General features: G+C 38.8%; 1 long non-coding RNA gene across 1 annotated transcript; it reads left to right on the forward strand.

Annotated features, from left to right (window-relative positions):
* The first annotated feature begins 2318 nt into the window (after positions 1 to 2318).
* On the forward strand, positions 2319 to 5675 carry LOC143889234 (uncharacterized). Its single transcript, XR_013254796.1, has 3 exons — positions 2319 to 2454; positions 4353 to 4506; positions 5315 to 5675. It is a non-coding gene; the product is annotated as an uncharacterized LOC143889234 (long non-coding RNA).
* The last annotated feature ends 10027 nt before the right edge of the window (positions 5676 to 15702 follow it).

Here is a 15702-nt window from a genome sequence, read left to right on the forward strand (position 1 = left end):
GGGATTTCCTCTGGCTGGGTTGGGAAAAGCCAACCTAATTTGATTTCAGGTTGGGTTAGGATTGAGGCCTTGAAAACCTGATCAGACCAGAACAAGACCTATGTCCTCTAATTTTATCATGATTTTCTTTGGGTTAACCCGAACAAGACCTCTGTCCTCGGGTGCAACTCGGGTTCTGATTGGGTGGGCCCACATTATTTTTGGATGGGTAATAGGCTACAAGTCATACTGATTGGATGATCCTAGCCGTTAGATAAATAGCCTCCTTACTGCTGAATGTAGGCAATTTCTTATTTTTGCTTTTTAACTTATCCACTTATTATACATAATCAATCGAATGGTTAGCACTGTTCTACATCTGGTAGGGCCCACGTTTTTAGTGGGCATGATGGACATAGGCCACTCGTATGGTAGGGATGTACCCCAAATTGAAATAAGGGAAATCATATGGTTGCTTCTTTTTCTTACTTGGGAGAGCCCCCTCTCGTGTAAAAGAGTAGTCATCTCATAAATACACTAAGAGGGGACTATCCCAATTATGGAAAGGGAGCCAATAAATACACTAGGTTGGGCTGTCCCAATTAAAAAGGGGGAGGGGCAATAAATACACTAGATGGGGCTATCCCAATTAAAAAAAGGGCCCTAAAATTAATGAGACTTTTCTATGACCCATTCTAGGGCTAAATTTTCACGATATTACCAATAACAAACAAGGAAGATGGTTTGAAAATTTTATCCTTAAACAAGGATGAATTAGTCATTTTTGCTCTCTTGTTTATTTTTCGAATGAAGCTCTTTCCTTACATCACATTTGTTTGGAAAGAACATTGGATGTGGGTCCCTTGTAAGTTGTAATTGAATAATTTTTAGCCCACTTTCTAGGTTTCTTCACATGTAGGTGATGCAGAAATCAACTGCAATCAATTAAAAATCTCTATATAGAACGTGGGCATCTCTGTAATTTTGAGGGCTAGGATCATCCCATGAAGATGAATTATTTTAAGGCACGGGGCCCAATAAATGAATGGTTTGAATCATCCAATAACGCAATATAAGTAACAACCATAGAGAACAAGTAAAACTTTTCATTTAGGAAAAGCCAAAAAATAACCATCTATGCTAGGCAATTTCGCAGAAAGCCATTTTGAAATTGACTTTTGCAGAAGAGAACATCCACCTCATATGAATTAAATTAATAAGACAAAATCTACTACTCTTCTGTGTTCTGTGTAGGCAAGAACAAGACACTCATTCAATTCCTCTACTCTTTAAATAACTAAAATATCTCTGTTTGAACAAGCATCCATTTGAAAAAGGTGAGCAAAGAAACTGCCGTCTGATTAAACGATGGGGGTTTTCCTAGGGTTTCAAAGATCCAAAACAGGGCTCAGATTATACCCATTTGTCATTTGGCGACTGATCGATCGTTTTTCCTTGCAAGAATTCAAGTAAGTCTCCCTGAAAATCTCCCCTCTTCCTAGTGCTTTTTTTTTGTTTGAATTGACTAGTAACGATTACATTGAATTGACTAATACTCGCTACTATACTAGAATGAGTGGTTTGTTTCTCTACATTGAGAAGGGTTATTTTATCTTAGTCCTGATTCTAACTCCATTAGCTGTTTGTTGCTATTTCAATATAAAGGTTGCTGCAGGACGCTGCAAAAGACACAAGGGCACTTTCTGTTCATTTATACATCCACTATTTGTACTGCTGGTTTCTTGAGGAGTGATTTTGAATTCAAAATCAGGTTTAACATCTCTCTCTCTCTCTCTTGTGGATTTTGAATTCAGTCTTTTCTAAGAAGGCTTTTTTTCAATAATTAAAATGATCATATTTGAACTGCTATGTTTTGTTTTGCTATTATTTATCTCAAGATTGATAGATACTTGTCATTTTATTATTGTTTGTGACAAGAATGACAAATTTTATTGATTTTTTCTTGTTAAAGCTTTTTTTTCTTCTCTTTTCCGGTTTTCGAGATGGAGAATTTTAAGAATTTAACTACAGATAAACGCGTTTTATTATTATAAATACAGTTTTTTGGCGTTTTATATCTTTCAGAAGAGCAGATATAAATCTTTTGTAGGGTAGGGAGCATTTTGATCTCTATTTGCCCTTTTGGACCGGTGGCATGACGTGGCCACTGTATTACTGCTCCTAATCACTACACATTTTGATTTCTATGCTAACAATGAGATTTTTCTTGTTCCTTTTTTTTTTTTTTTGGCCAATTTGCTTGATTGCAAATGTTTGTTTATTTGCATCATGGGCTTGAACGTTGCTGTTATGGTTATCACTGGATTCCATCAATTTTCCTCTGTTTGATCAATCAATCGTCGGCTTCCTCCATTGGTGCCTTTCACAACCGTCGATCATGATCTGCTCAGCGCTTGATCCAAAGGAAAGAGAATTGATCTTATCTCTTATCTCTTGAGCTTCTATTTCAAACAGGTAATTCTTTGTTTTATTTCTTCATGTGTGTGGTTTGATATTTCCATGTTTCTTAGAACCTCTGAATGCTTCTATTCTATTGATCTCTTTGGTTTGGATTTACTGCTCTGGTTTTTTATCATCATGTTTTTAACAGATTTTGGTTTTCTGCAAATATTTGACTCACTCCTTTTTTTTTTTGAAAAAGAAAAAATAGAGTGTTATTTGAGTCTTATTCTAAAAATTGAAAAAAAAAAATATCTGTTTGTTTTTTTCAAAAATCTCATTTAAAGCCAGTCATGACTTTGTAGAACATCATGACCTATCACATGAAAGACTTCTCTTCTTGAACTCACTACATACCAAAGATGCCAAATTAATCCAACAAACAAGATTACAAATGCCCCCCAAATTTTCTCCATTGTTTTAAGGTCTAAGCAAAGAAATGGGGCGAGAAGCTCCACTAATTAGAGGTTTAGGATACACATAAGAAGAATGGATTAGGATTGCATGTTATGTAGGAGATTTTTGCTATATGACCCATCCGTTGCTGGGTTGAAAAGATGAATGGTTTTGTTCTATAAATGCAACGAGAAACACAAAACACATCAAAATTTATATGGTTTGATATAGTGTCTATGTTCACTATGTACACAAAGATGAGAAGGTTTCCACTGTCTCTATGATTAGAGCTATATGCTTTTCTCTCACCCACCAATAGTGAACAAGATGTTTATCTCAATTATATTAATGAGATCATTACTAAATTGCTAGTCCCACTTGTACTTTTACCACCAGTCCATACCACAGAAAGTACATGTAATTCCTCTTGTCCTTTTCATTGTGTCTTTATCCCTTATCTGTGAAAAAGAAAGCACATCTTCAAGATCTCTACGTACTTTGAGTTAGTTCGAACTCATCTATACCCATTTTGGAAACACCACCATTTCGGAAACCTTGGTAACTTTTATCCAGAAAAAAACCTTCCACTCATCTCTTTCAAAGGTAAAAGCGGATTAAAGCTTGGACCTAGCAATGTAGGTTTGAAATTTCTTCTCTTCAAGGTTTTACAATTCATGAGGATAATATGTCTTCATCTAGTACTTTGATGTAGGTCGACCGTAAGTCTTCCAAAGATGTTAATCCACCCCAATATTACCATACTAAGTGGTTCCAGGCGAAAGCAAAGATCCCACATTGGAAAAATCGATCAACTGATGTGGATGGGCTTATAAGGACTTGAATGCCATCTTGAAAATCCCTTGATCGGTTAAGAGAAGCTACACCAATGATTTCTGTAGTCCTAGTTCTTACACATGGAAGCAAAAGACCTTGTTGGTTGAGGCCACAAAGCCAGTCACCGGAAAACTACCGGAGACGACCACACTCCGCCGGAAATACCACCGCCGATGGTAGGGCCCACAAGTGCTCTATTTATCATAAGTCTTTCCCCTCCGGCCAGGCCCTTGGTGGGCATAAGAGATGCCACCTCGGAGGGACCCACCTCGAGTTACCGGAATTTTAACCTGAACTTACCTGCCTTGCCAGAACTTTCGCCAGGATTTCAGATTTCCGGCGATGAGGAGGTGGAGAGCCCTATGCCTTGGCGATTTTAACCTGAACTTACCTGTCTTATGGTACCCACTCAGATGGGCTCTTTTTAATTGAAGGATAAATATTGATTTTTTTTTCATGGATTATTGCTTCCTTCTTTCTTTCTTTTTTCCCTCTGAGTTATGTACAGAGAATCATTTCTATGTAGAGAGACTCATTCATTCTTCGCCAAACTCTCATGCTTGCTATGAATTATTTGTTTATTTATTTTCCAGTTGTTATTACGGACATCGACTCTAACATGCGCAATGCATTACCATGCCTTTAACTTATGTGCCCTTGAAAATTGCTTTTTTAAATTTTAGGCACCAAAGACAGGAGGCAAATGAAGACAATGACGATTTCAAGCTGCGCCACCCTCGCGATTGTTGTTATGATCGGATTACTGACCGGAGCTCTTCTTCCTCAGGCGGCATCGACGGTTCCTTCTCCTCCAATTCCACTATCATTATACAATAAGTATTCTCTTTTGCCACTTTTGAATTCTCTATTTGAAAAACTAGGTGTAGAATATTGCATTATATCTTAAGTTATTTTACAGTATGAGCTATGAGATGCATTAAAAATGCATTTTTGAACTCGGCTGGAAGCGCCTTAATAAGCTTGCGTTCTAGAGATTAAATTTATCGTACATAGAATGCCAAATTGCTTATTTGTAGGCATGATTGGGGGCTTTTGGGGCTTATATGGCTCTTGCAGTATGAATCCCGAAAAGTGTAAAGGTGGTGCCACTATTCAGTAAGGGTGTGGCAATATCATTTCTCTTATGAGAAGCTCCTCTAACATTAGATTCACGTGAGAACTTGATTGGTTCATTGGACCCACACCACATGAAGACAACAAGATCTGGACCCTTCATCATAGGTCTTCTATAGAAATGTAATTATCACCATCCATTTGTAAGGCCGTGATTAATCACTCTAAATCATTAGTTGGACGCTATTTTCTGGCCGTTTCAACTCCACCATAGGGCCTACCAAATAAAGGTCTGGTGGGCCCAAAACTTTTAAAATGATTAGGAAACTTCAACTAAAGCAGACTCTAGAGATGGGATTTCTTCTTTGATCGATTTTTTCCCTTGAAATACTAAACAGAGATCTAAAGAAAATTAAGATAATACATCAGAATCACTTAAAACACATTTGTATGATATGATTGCAACACATGGTTTTCTTCACTTAAACACATTGCGTTTTAGTATATTTTTTTACAAAAATTATATCGTTTGTCCAAAAAAGTATGACATACGTTTTCTTCATTTGAACAGGATGGAGAAAGGTAAAAATGTTGACGATAGAGGTACTAATCTCGATAGATTCCTGGACCCAGGGTTGAAACACTATCTATGAAATGTGTTTATCCTTTTTGGGTTAATATTTGTTGGTGTCCTGATCTGCGCTGCTTTCTCCTTCTGCCTTCGTTGGTGCTTATGTTGGTTTCAGAAACCACAGGCTCAGAGGGCAGTGCATCCGGTAGAAGAGCTACCACTTTAGATTATATTTCGTTTGAAAATTTTCTGCATATGTCGTTTTTCTTAAGAACCCTCTCAGAAACATGTATCCATGTCCAATAAAAAGTTTGTATCAAACTAGCATAGACACTGGTATATTTCCACATGTATGTCCAATTGACCAACTCAGTTCTAAAGCATGGTATGAAAATATGAAATTGCATATGGAAATACTAAAGTTATTAGAGGCTTAAAATCTTTCTATTTAAATATAGAGGAATGATAGATGCAAGGGCCCTCTTTATGCAAGGGCTAAAGAAGGGCCATTGAATAGATCCACATAATTAAGTGCAACCGAATTCAGTTTCCCAACCGACTACGTGGATCCATTCAAGGGACCTTCTCCAGCCCTTGCATAAAGGGAGCCCTTGCATCTATCATTCCTCTTAAATATAAAGTGGAAATATCAATTGTCAGAGAAAAGCATCTGGTTCCAGAATTTCTATTGGCAGTGATATAAGATACCTTTCAGATGGGTCCAGTATATCAAACAATAACCATTTGCACACACTAACCAAAATGTGTATGTTGAGTTCGATCTATTTGTGAATAATTGCTGGCAATAGAAAGTAAATAGAAGGCAAGCATCGCTGACTAACTATAGAACATTAATATGTAGACCAAAAAGCTGATTTTACAAACTGAGAAATTGCTTCATAGGAAAATCCATAGTAGACTTTTTTCATTGATAAAAATTTATTCACAAATTTGGTGCCTTCTAAGATTAGACGTCTATAATAAAGGCCTAGGGCCATCAACATATGATGAATTGAATGAATTAGACTTTTTCTTACAACTCTTGCAAAATTGTGAATGTGATTTATGCGTGTGAGGCCTTGAAACCCTGGGTGATACGCCTAGGGTTCCCCTTGTGTGAAGCCTTGGGTTGTGTTAGTTTGATGCCAACATATTTATACTTCTTTTATCCGAGTGATTTCACGTACTTAGATCTATTTTTCTATTGAGTACTTGTTTATCTTTGCTATAAATCATTTTATTCTTCTTTCTCTCCATAGTTCTACCCATAGCAACCATGTTGGAAAACAAATTCGGAAGGCAAATCGTGAAACAAGAGGAATCATGGGAAAATATAGAGAGTAAATGAGAATCAAGGAAGAGATAGAAAACCATAACACATGTGAAACACAGAGAACAACAAGAGAAATATGTGAAATGCACCTCATATATTTTTATTTTATTTTATGTATCTTATTACCCTACTTCTTATTTTAATTTGTATTTTCATAAGTTTTTATCCATTTTTTGTGTGCCTTATAGATTTGGAATCTCTTAATTAATTTTTACAAGCTTTTACACATAAATACATATATTTATAATTTTTTCATAATTTTTATTTAAATTAGGGGCATCATATATAATTTATGTATATGTAGACACCCTCATTTTGCTACGCCTTAACCGATAGAATTCCGCAAATAATTTTTTTCTACCATGAGTATCTTGGTTAAGGGGTTGATTGCAGGACCTGGGTTGCAAAATTCACTCAAATGCTATCAAGTCGAAGGTCCTAATAATCTCTCCTTCTTTCTGTGTGTCTCTCAATTACCCTCCCCGGAATATGGATTTGGTATGAGTTGTTATATGGTATAAGCCCCTATAGTCCAGTATTTTCAAAAAAGAAAAGAAAAAAGTACTCTATGGCTGGCACCATACGATGATCCAAACAATCCATTTGATAAGACCACAATGTTTATAGGTTGGACCCCAAAAGATCATCCTGATTTTCGGAGGTGCAACCAGTTCACGCTGTGGCCTATCAAATGAACAGTTCGAATCATCCCACAGAAATAACTTGGGGACACAAACCATTTATGTTGGGCCCATCAATTGGATAGGTCCGGATCATCCATGTGGTGACCCGCCAAATGGGCAGTTCGGATCATCCTATGGAGAAGATTTGCAAGGCACGGCCAATTCACATTGTGGCCCGTCAATTGGACAGTTTGGATCATTCTATGGAAATGATTTTGGAAAGTGCAACTAATTCATGTTGCGGCCCAATCAACTGGAAGGTTTGGATCATCCTATGGGAATAATTTAAGGGGCACAACCCATTTATGTTGTGGCCCAATCAATTGGATGGCTCGTATTAGCCTACGAAAATGATGTTTGGGGCACAACCCGCTTGTTTTGCGGTCCCAATTGGACTGTTCGAATAATCCTACAGAAATGATTTGCGGGGCACGGCTAATTTGCATTGTGACCCATCAATTGGGCAGTTCGGATTAGGGGTGGACATGGTTCGGTTCGGTTCGGTTTTGGGGTATACCCAGAACCGAACCATATATAATCGGTTCCCTGAAATTGGAACCAGAACCGAACCATATATGTTTGGAACCGAACCGAACCAGAACCATATATAATCGGTTCGGTTCGGTTATGGGTTTACCCAACCTTCACCAAATGTAGATATTTTGCCTAATCGTATTTATAATCGGTTCGGTCCTGTTTATATATGAACTACAAAGACTAACATGCACGAATTTGGAATAATTAGGCACAAATTTGCACAAATTTGGACAATGCAAAAATTATATATGACCTACAAACATGCACAAATTTGGAATAATCAAGCACAAATTTAGGGGGTGAATTAAAATTTTAAAGGCAAAGCAACACGTTAAAGAGGGGTGAATTAAAAGGGGGTGGGGTGATTTTATCAAGCGATGAGGCATTGGGTTTTAAGGTGAGGGTCGGTTCTCGGTTCGGTTTTCGGTTCCGGGATCCCAAACTCAAAACCGAACCAAATTTCCATCGGTTCCAGGATATCAGAACCGGAACCGAACCATATAAATATGGAACCGAACCGAACCGAACCATATGTGCCGGTTCGGTTCCTCGGTTCGAACCGGAACCATGTCCACCCCTAGTTCGGATCATCCTACGGAAATGATTTAGGGGGCAAATTTATCATCTGCTCATGCCACATTGCATGGAGGGGTAGTTTTGCCATTTAAGGACAAAAAGTCAAAAATAAGGAAAGAAGAGAAGAAACCCCCATCCCCCCTCCGCCACGACCATTTTTCACCCAACAGCCCCTACGTCCTCCATTATACACCCAACAGCCCCCCCTTCCCTTCTCTCTCATCCGGTTACCCCTAAGGCCCACCATCACTATAGCTCCATTCGGCACTTCCTCAACTCTCCTATTTAGAAGGATCGACCAATTCCTCGAACAAGGTACGTTGTTCACATTTTTACCTGTTCTCAAGTTCAACCTCTTTTATGCTACTGAGTTTCATTTTAAGCTATTGTCCATGTTTTGTTGATTCACAAATTTGTGTCATTTGGGTGACAGCTCATTGATTCACAAATAATATTAGGGCCCGTTTGGATACCCCTTGGATTTGGATTTGGAGGTGAATTTGGATTTTCAAAATCCATGGATTCGAAATCCAGAATTTTAAAATTCACAAGTTTATAAATATTGCCGTTTGGATGACCACGTATAGATTTGGATTTCAAATCTAAATTAATTTTTTTTTGTTTGGATGCTCTTTGGATTTGAATTTGAAATCTAACAAAACCAAAAATCCCTAAAATACTTGATATAGGGGCATTTCAGCCATTTTCCATGATCCAGGGGTATTCTAGTCATTTTACCCTATATGGGGCTGTTTTGATCATTTTTATGTAATAAGGGTGTTTTAGTCATTTTCCATGACTCAGGGTATTTGGTCATTTTCACCCGGTATAGGTGTATTCCAGTCATTTTGCATGACCCGGGAGGTATTCTAGTCATTTTATCTAATATGGTGTATTTTTATCTCATGAGGGTATTCTTAGTCATTTTAGTAATTTTTCATGAGCCATGGGTCATTTTTACTTGATATAGGGGTATTTCAGTAATTTTCCATGATCTTGGGGTATTCTAGTCATTTTACTCTATATGAGGTCATTTTGATCATCTTTATATCCTGAGGGTATTTTAGTCATTTTGCACGACTCGGGGTATTTTTTCATTTTTACTTGGTATAGGGGTATTTCGGTCATTTTGCCTGACCCTGGCGTATTCTAGTAATTTTACCTAATATGGCGTATTTTTATCTCATGAGGTTATTTTTAGTCATTTTAGTAATTTTTCATGAGCCATGGGTCATTTTTACTTGATATAGGGGTATTTCAGTAATTTTTCATGATCTTGTGGTATTCTAGTCATTTTATCCTATATGAGGTTTTTTGATCATTTTTATGTCATAAGGGTATTTTAGTCATTTTGCACGACTCGGGAGTATTTTTACATTTTTACCTGGTATTGGGGTATTTCGTTCATTTTGCCTGGCCGGGGGGTTTTCTTGTCATTTTACCTAATACGACGTATTTTAATCATTTTTTAACATCACGTGGGTACTTTAGTTATTTACCACTTCTTTGGTATATTTTGGTCATTTTAACCGCTTACGGGTCAGATTTAGATTTATAAATAACCTCTCACAGAAAGGATTATAAATCCAAAAAATTACACTAACATGAGGAATTTGTAAATCTTGTGGATTTCACTCAAGTCCAAATCCAGATGTCATAAAGGCTTGTCAAACGCCGAATTTGGATTTAAAAATCCAAATTCACCTCGAAATCCAAATCCAAATCCAAGGGGTATCCAAACGGGCCCTTACTTCTGTCGTTTAGGTTACTGCCCATGTTTGCTATTAATTTCACAAATTCGTGTTAGTTGGGCTACCGTTCATGTTTTCCTTAATTAACAAATAATTTTCTTTGTGTTAGTTGGGCCACAGTTCATGTTATTATTGATTCACAAACAACACTCTTTGTACACTCTGTGTCTGTTTTACTGATTCACGAATTTGTGTCATTTAGGCTATTGTTCGTACTTTTAACGACTCATAAATCTCACTAATTTGTGCCGTTTAGGCTACTGTCTGTACTCTCTAATTCACAAAATTCATGATATTGTCTCTGTCTTCATCAACTCCTTGTGGTACCCAAGTTTCCCTGTATCACCGAGACTTGTCTCGGACTCTCTATTCCCAAACCATTGGGGCCCACTTTTCCTAAACCCCGGCACAGTTGGCCTTGTCCCAAACCCCACACCACACTCAACCTGAGTCCAACCCGAGTCGACCCGATCCAACTCAATACAAGTTGGAACTAAGCCCAATCCGAGTCAACCCAATTTAACTCAACTAGAGTTAGACCCAAACCTTATCCAAGGACTCACCATCATTACCCAACCCTAAACTTAGGATACCTTATCTTGGAACCTAAACCAAGGATACTTTATCCTTGAACCCAAAACTAAGGATACTTTATCCTTGAACCCGAGCCCTAGGATACCTTATCTTCGAACCCAAAACATAGGATACCTTATCCTAGAAACCGAAACCTGGAACCCTTAGCTTAGGATAACTTAAACCTAGGACCCCTAGAACCAAACCTAGAACCTAATCCTCGAATATCTTATCCAAAGACAGCGAATCCTAGGACTTGTCCTATTCCCACCCGCATCTCAAATTCAAGTCTTAGCTTAGGCTCATTAAGTTCCCCTGCAGTAGTTCTAGGATAATTCTAGCATCAACATTCTAGGCATATAGGAACCAACACTCACTAGCACTCAGCACATTCAATACTCAAGTCAAATAAGCAATTCTCGGGCACATTGAAAACACACCTAGGCTCTCAGATCCAATGCTAGGCATTTACGCATGTATCTAGGCATTTAGAGAGTTTGAACTACGTGACGGCTTGATCCGTGATGTTCAAGGTACGTAGGCAACTTGACGGCCCCCAAGTTCTGTCACACTCTGTCTTTTCTTTCTTTCTCTTCTTCTAGGTTCATTGTTTGTATAATTAACTACCTTCTTTATATTAATCAAATAAAAAGACATTGGGCCCTGTATTATACTAGATCATCTTAGGACGCATGTCACGCAGCTCTCTTTTGTATATAAATCAAATAAAACACCAGATCAAAACGCAATTAAATCATCTAGGTTGCATGTCCCGTAGCTCTCGCATGAAGGATTTAATGGCCTTTCAACTAAGTTTATTTAAATTAATTTTGGAAATTAAAGACTGGTTTACCGGACGAGAATGGTGTCTAACACCGTCCGTTTTCGTAACCAGATAACGGATCTGGAACATACGGGATCATAGAGTAATTTACAGTGTTACTTATGGGTCCCTGACCTAGGTGGTGACTCTGGTCATCATTCTCGTGCGTGAAGTTTGGACTTTTCCTTAGTCTCAAATTCATAGAAAAGAAGGAATTACACAGAAAGATCAAGAAACCAGAAAAGAACAGCAAAACAACACCACTCCCGTGGGTATGGATGAGACGACCTCCCGGACTGGGTCCCACAGTATGCTCATTACGTATTATATTTTTTAGCAGAATTTTACTTATTTCTCTTTTCTTATTACTATATATACTATTGTTTTCCTTTTCATGAACATTCGACAATTTTTTTGTTAAGATTTCTTGAACCGGTTCCCATACACAAACGTTTCCACTCCTTTTCCATGTGTTTCTCAAGCATTTCACACATATTTCACATAAGTTTCCCATGTGTTTGCCATGCGTTTCTAATATCTTTCTCATGCGCTTCGAAAACATTTATCCAAATTTTTTGTCACATTTCGAAAATGTTTCCTAAACGCGTTTCCCAATCTGGCAAGGTGTTTCCATCTTTATTAATAACACCTATGTCTGCCATTCATACAGTTTGGAGACCCCCATTAACATATTTAAGCGTAAAAAAAACAAGGGTTATCACAATCAGACCATATTGTTAAAGCGTTAATCAGCACCAAAAACAGAGATTGTTACTGATGTTTTATACAAAGTCGATGATAGCAAAGAAAATAGGGTTTTAAATGCGGAGGGAGAAATTAGTTATTGAGAATATGAATAATTGATATTCTGGACGGAATCTGCACTGATGATCAACGATGTGCTTCTTCTTCTCTTCTCGCTATTGTTGGGAGCAAAAGGTTAGGGTTAGCTTTGGTCAGTAGGGGTGAGGAATTGGAAGAGCGGAGAATCGCGTTGTTGCTGTGAAATTCGATTTGGGGGCGAGCCTCAGCCCCCACGCGTGCAAACTCATAGATTTCTCACTCAGTGCCACTGGATGACATATTATCCCCTTATTTTACTTAAGGCAGCTCCCCTCTAGTGTATTTATGGACTGCTCTTTTAACAAGAGAAAAATGCTGAAAATTGAGGCTTTTACTCTGCTTCCCAGAAGGCGTTTAGTGGGGCTCACTTGTGACTCATGTACCTTTTGATCAGATCCGTTGATCAGGAAACACCTTGGTCAGATCATCCTACACCCTTTTCCCTCAAGCCTCATCTAGGATCTCTTCCAAGAAAAGCTAAATTGCAGATTTTTTTGAGTCCATCTTATGCGACAAGTTTTGGCTCACTTCAAATGATGTTCAAGTTGACATTATGGAGTCCTTTATAACCTGAGTTTGGAGTTTAGCGACCATAGTGCATATGGAAAGTAAGAAGACATTTGAAAATGATAACACTTAAAGGTTCCTATGGTTGCAAAAAAAATTGGTCCTTATTTGCGAAGGGAAGTCATATATTAGCCTCTTTTTTCTTCCCTAGCCTCCTCTAGTGTATTTATGACTACCCTTTTACACTACAAACGGGATGCCCAAGTAAGAAAAAGGGGCGGATATATCATTTCCCATTTGCAAATATCTGGAGTTAGGCAAGACCCCTACCAGATATCATTGATAAAAAAGAAAAAAGAAACAGCTAGGGGGGCTTAGAAGCCAACAGTCTCAATGGGATGCAAGGATCCCGTTGGGAACCAAAGTACAAATAAGATACAAAAGAAGATTACAGCCCTGTGTAGGGGGTTCCATTTCGGTCTTCATCAATGATCTTGAGGAGGGATGGGGCGGCCAAAGAGGGGTCAGTGAAGATCCCTTTGCAGGGGCAGCTTCTTTTGGAGAGGAAGTCCGCTGCTGAATTTGCTTCTCTCAATGCATGGGAGATTCTCCAACTGTGGAGGAGGAGGAGGAGCTGATTTCTTATCTTGTGCAACAGGGGTCTCTTTGTCCATGGCACAGTGGCAATACCCTTAATAATATCAACAACGAAATTTGAATCAGATTCTATCCACAGTGATTGGATGCCCTTGGCAATGGAGAGCTCCAATCCTTTAGCAACTGCATCGAATTCAAGCTCAAAGATTTCCTGCTTAGCTACATTTTCCGAGAACATTGCAAGGGACAGTCCATGAGAGCCACAGAGAAGGCCTCCGATCCCCCCACCTTCAGGCTCTAAGGAGGCGTCTGTGTTTAGCTTGAATTCCAGATTATTTGGAGGGATCTAATAAAAAATTCTTGGCTCAGCTGTTTTTGGGTAGAGTTTGAAGTTGAAGTGCATTGCAACTTTTTGGTTCCTTTCAAAGGGAATGTCATAGAGATTCTTTCCATTAATCTTGATGCTTGTTTCCATGAGGATGGATCTGAGGATGTATTTCTTGTGGGTGCTGGATGATGGGACGATTCTTCGATTGCGCTCAGTCCAGAGATGATGGATTAGGGAGGTGAAACAATGCTTTAGGGTAGTTGCCACCTGACCTTTCCCCTTGCTGTGAAGTCTCACCCATTCTTCCTCTTCCAGTAGGGTGCGTCTCAGTCTTCTTCTATAACTAGCTCTCCTGAGAAGATATTTCCAAATCCAAGATGAGAAACTACATCTAAAGAATAAATGTTCCATAGATTCAGGCTCAGATTTGCAGAGAGTACAGGTTGGGTCAATCATAATGCCATAAGACCTGATTCTGTCTTTTGTGAGGAGCTTGTTGTGCATGGCTTTCCATGCAGTGAAGGCGAAACGGGGAATGTGGCCCGGGTACTAAATGGTTGCCGACCAAGGGGGCTTAGGAGACTTATTTCTAAGCGTGTCCCATCCACTTTTAGTGTTGTATGCTCCATCTGTGGCTGGTTTCCAAATGGGATGATTGCATTCGTCATCACTTAGAATAATCTTACTGAGTTCAGCCTTTTCATCTCTGAGGGATGGAATGTGGTTCAGGGGTTTCCAACTTCCATCCATACATATGTCAGAAAGGAGATTTAGAGAACTAAGGGAGTAATCTGAATGATTTCTGTGTAAGAGAGAGCTCAGGGTCCCAGCTGGAAGCCATGGCTAATCCCAAAGATCAACTTCTTCTGCTTTCCCAATCTGATAGCAAATAAAAGGTTTTGCCAGTTTCCTTGCTTTGAAGATGTTTCTGATTCCCCAGGAAGGTTTTGACGGCATTGGGACGGTCCAAATATTTTTCCTTTTGTCGTATTTGTTTTGAACCCGGTTTGTCCACAGTAATTTTTTCTTTTGAAGAAGGTGCCAGAGCAGCTTAACTTGCAGAGCCCTGCTAATATCTCCCAGGGTTCTGATGCCTGCACCCCCTTCACTTTTCGGCTTGCACATTTCAGACCAGCTGATTGAGTGAATTTTTTTGATGCAATCTGCCCCCCCCAAATGAAGTCTCTGAAAAAAATTTCAATTTGATTGAGGATAGCGTTGGGGAGAGCAAAAGAGGAAGCCCAGTAAATATGTAATGAGCTAAGGACTGATTTTACAAGCTCGATTCTTCCAGCTTGAGCTAAGTTCTTGCAGCACCGTAGTTGCATTCGCTTTCTGATCTTCGATATGAGAGGAGTGCAGTCATTTGCAGAGAGCCTAGAAGAGATGAGTGGGAGGCCCAGGTAGGAGATTGGAAGCTTGCCTTCGTTTATTTGAAGCATATGAGAGATTCTTCTTTTTTGAGAAGCACTTAGACCTGCAAAAAAGACTTCACTTTTGACCTTGTTCACTTCTAACCCAGTTGTCATAGAGAATTTATTCAGGTAGTCAAGCACTTCTGAGGCACATGGAGTATTCCCATCTGCAAAAACCATTAGATCATCGGCAAACATTAGATGGGTTATGGTGGTGCTACGTCTAGAAAAAAGGGGTAGTAATCCTTTTTTGATTCAGAGCTTCTTCAAAGAAGACAGATAACATCTCCATGGTGATGCAGAAGAGAAGAGGGGATAAGGGATCTCCTTGTCTTAGGCCATTTGAGGAGATAAAGTGACCTTGGGGTGAGCCATTGATAATGATAGAGAAAGATGGTTTGTTTATGCAGTCAGAAATCCAA

The sequence above is a fragment of the Tasmannia lanceolata genome, unplaced genomic scaffold (genome assembly GCF_043159265.1).
Source record: "Tasmannia lanceolata isolate RefF3 unplaced genomic scaffold, GAP_Taslan_0.1 ptg000013l, whole genome shotgun sequence".
NCBI classification, from domain to species: domain Eukaryota; kingdom Viridiplantae; phylum Streptophyta; class Magnoliopsida; order Canellales; family Winteraceae; genus Tasmannia; species Tasmannia lanceolata.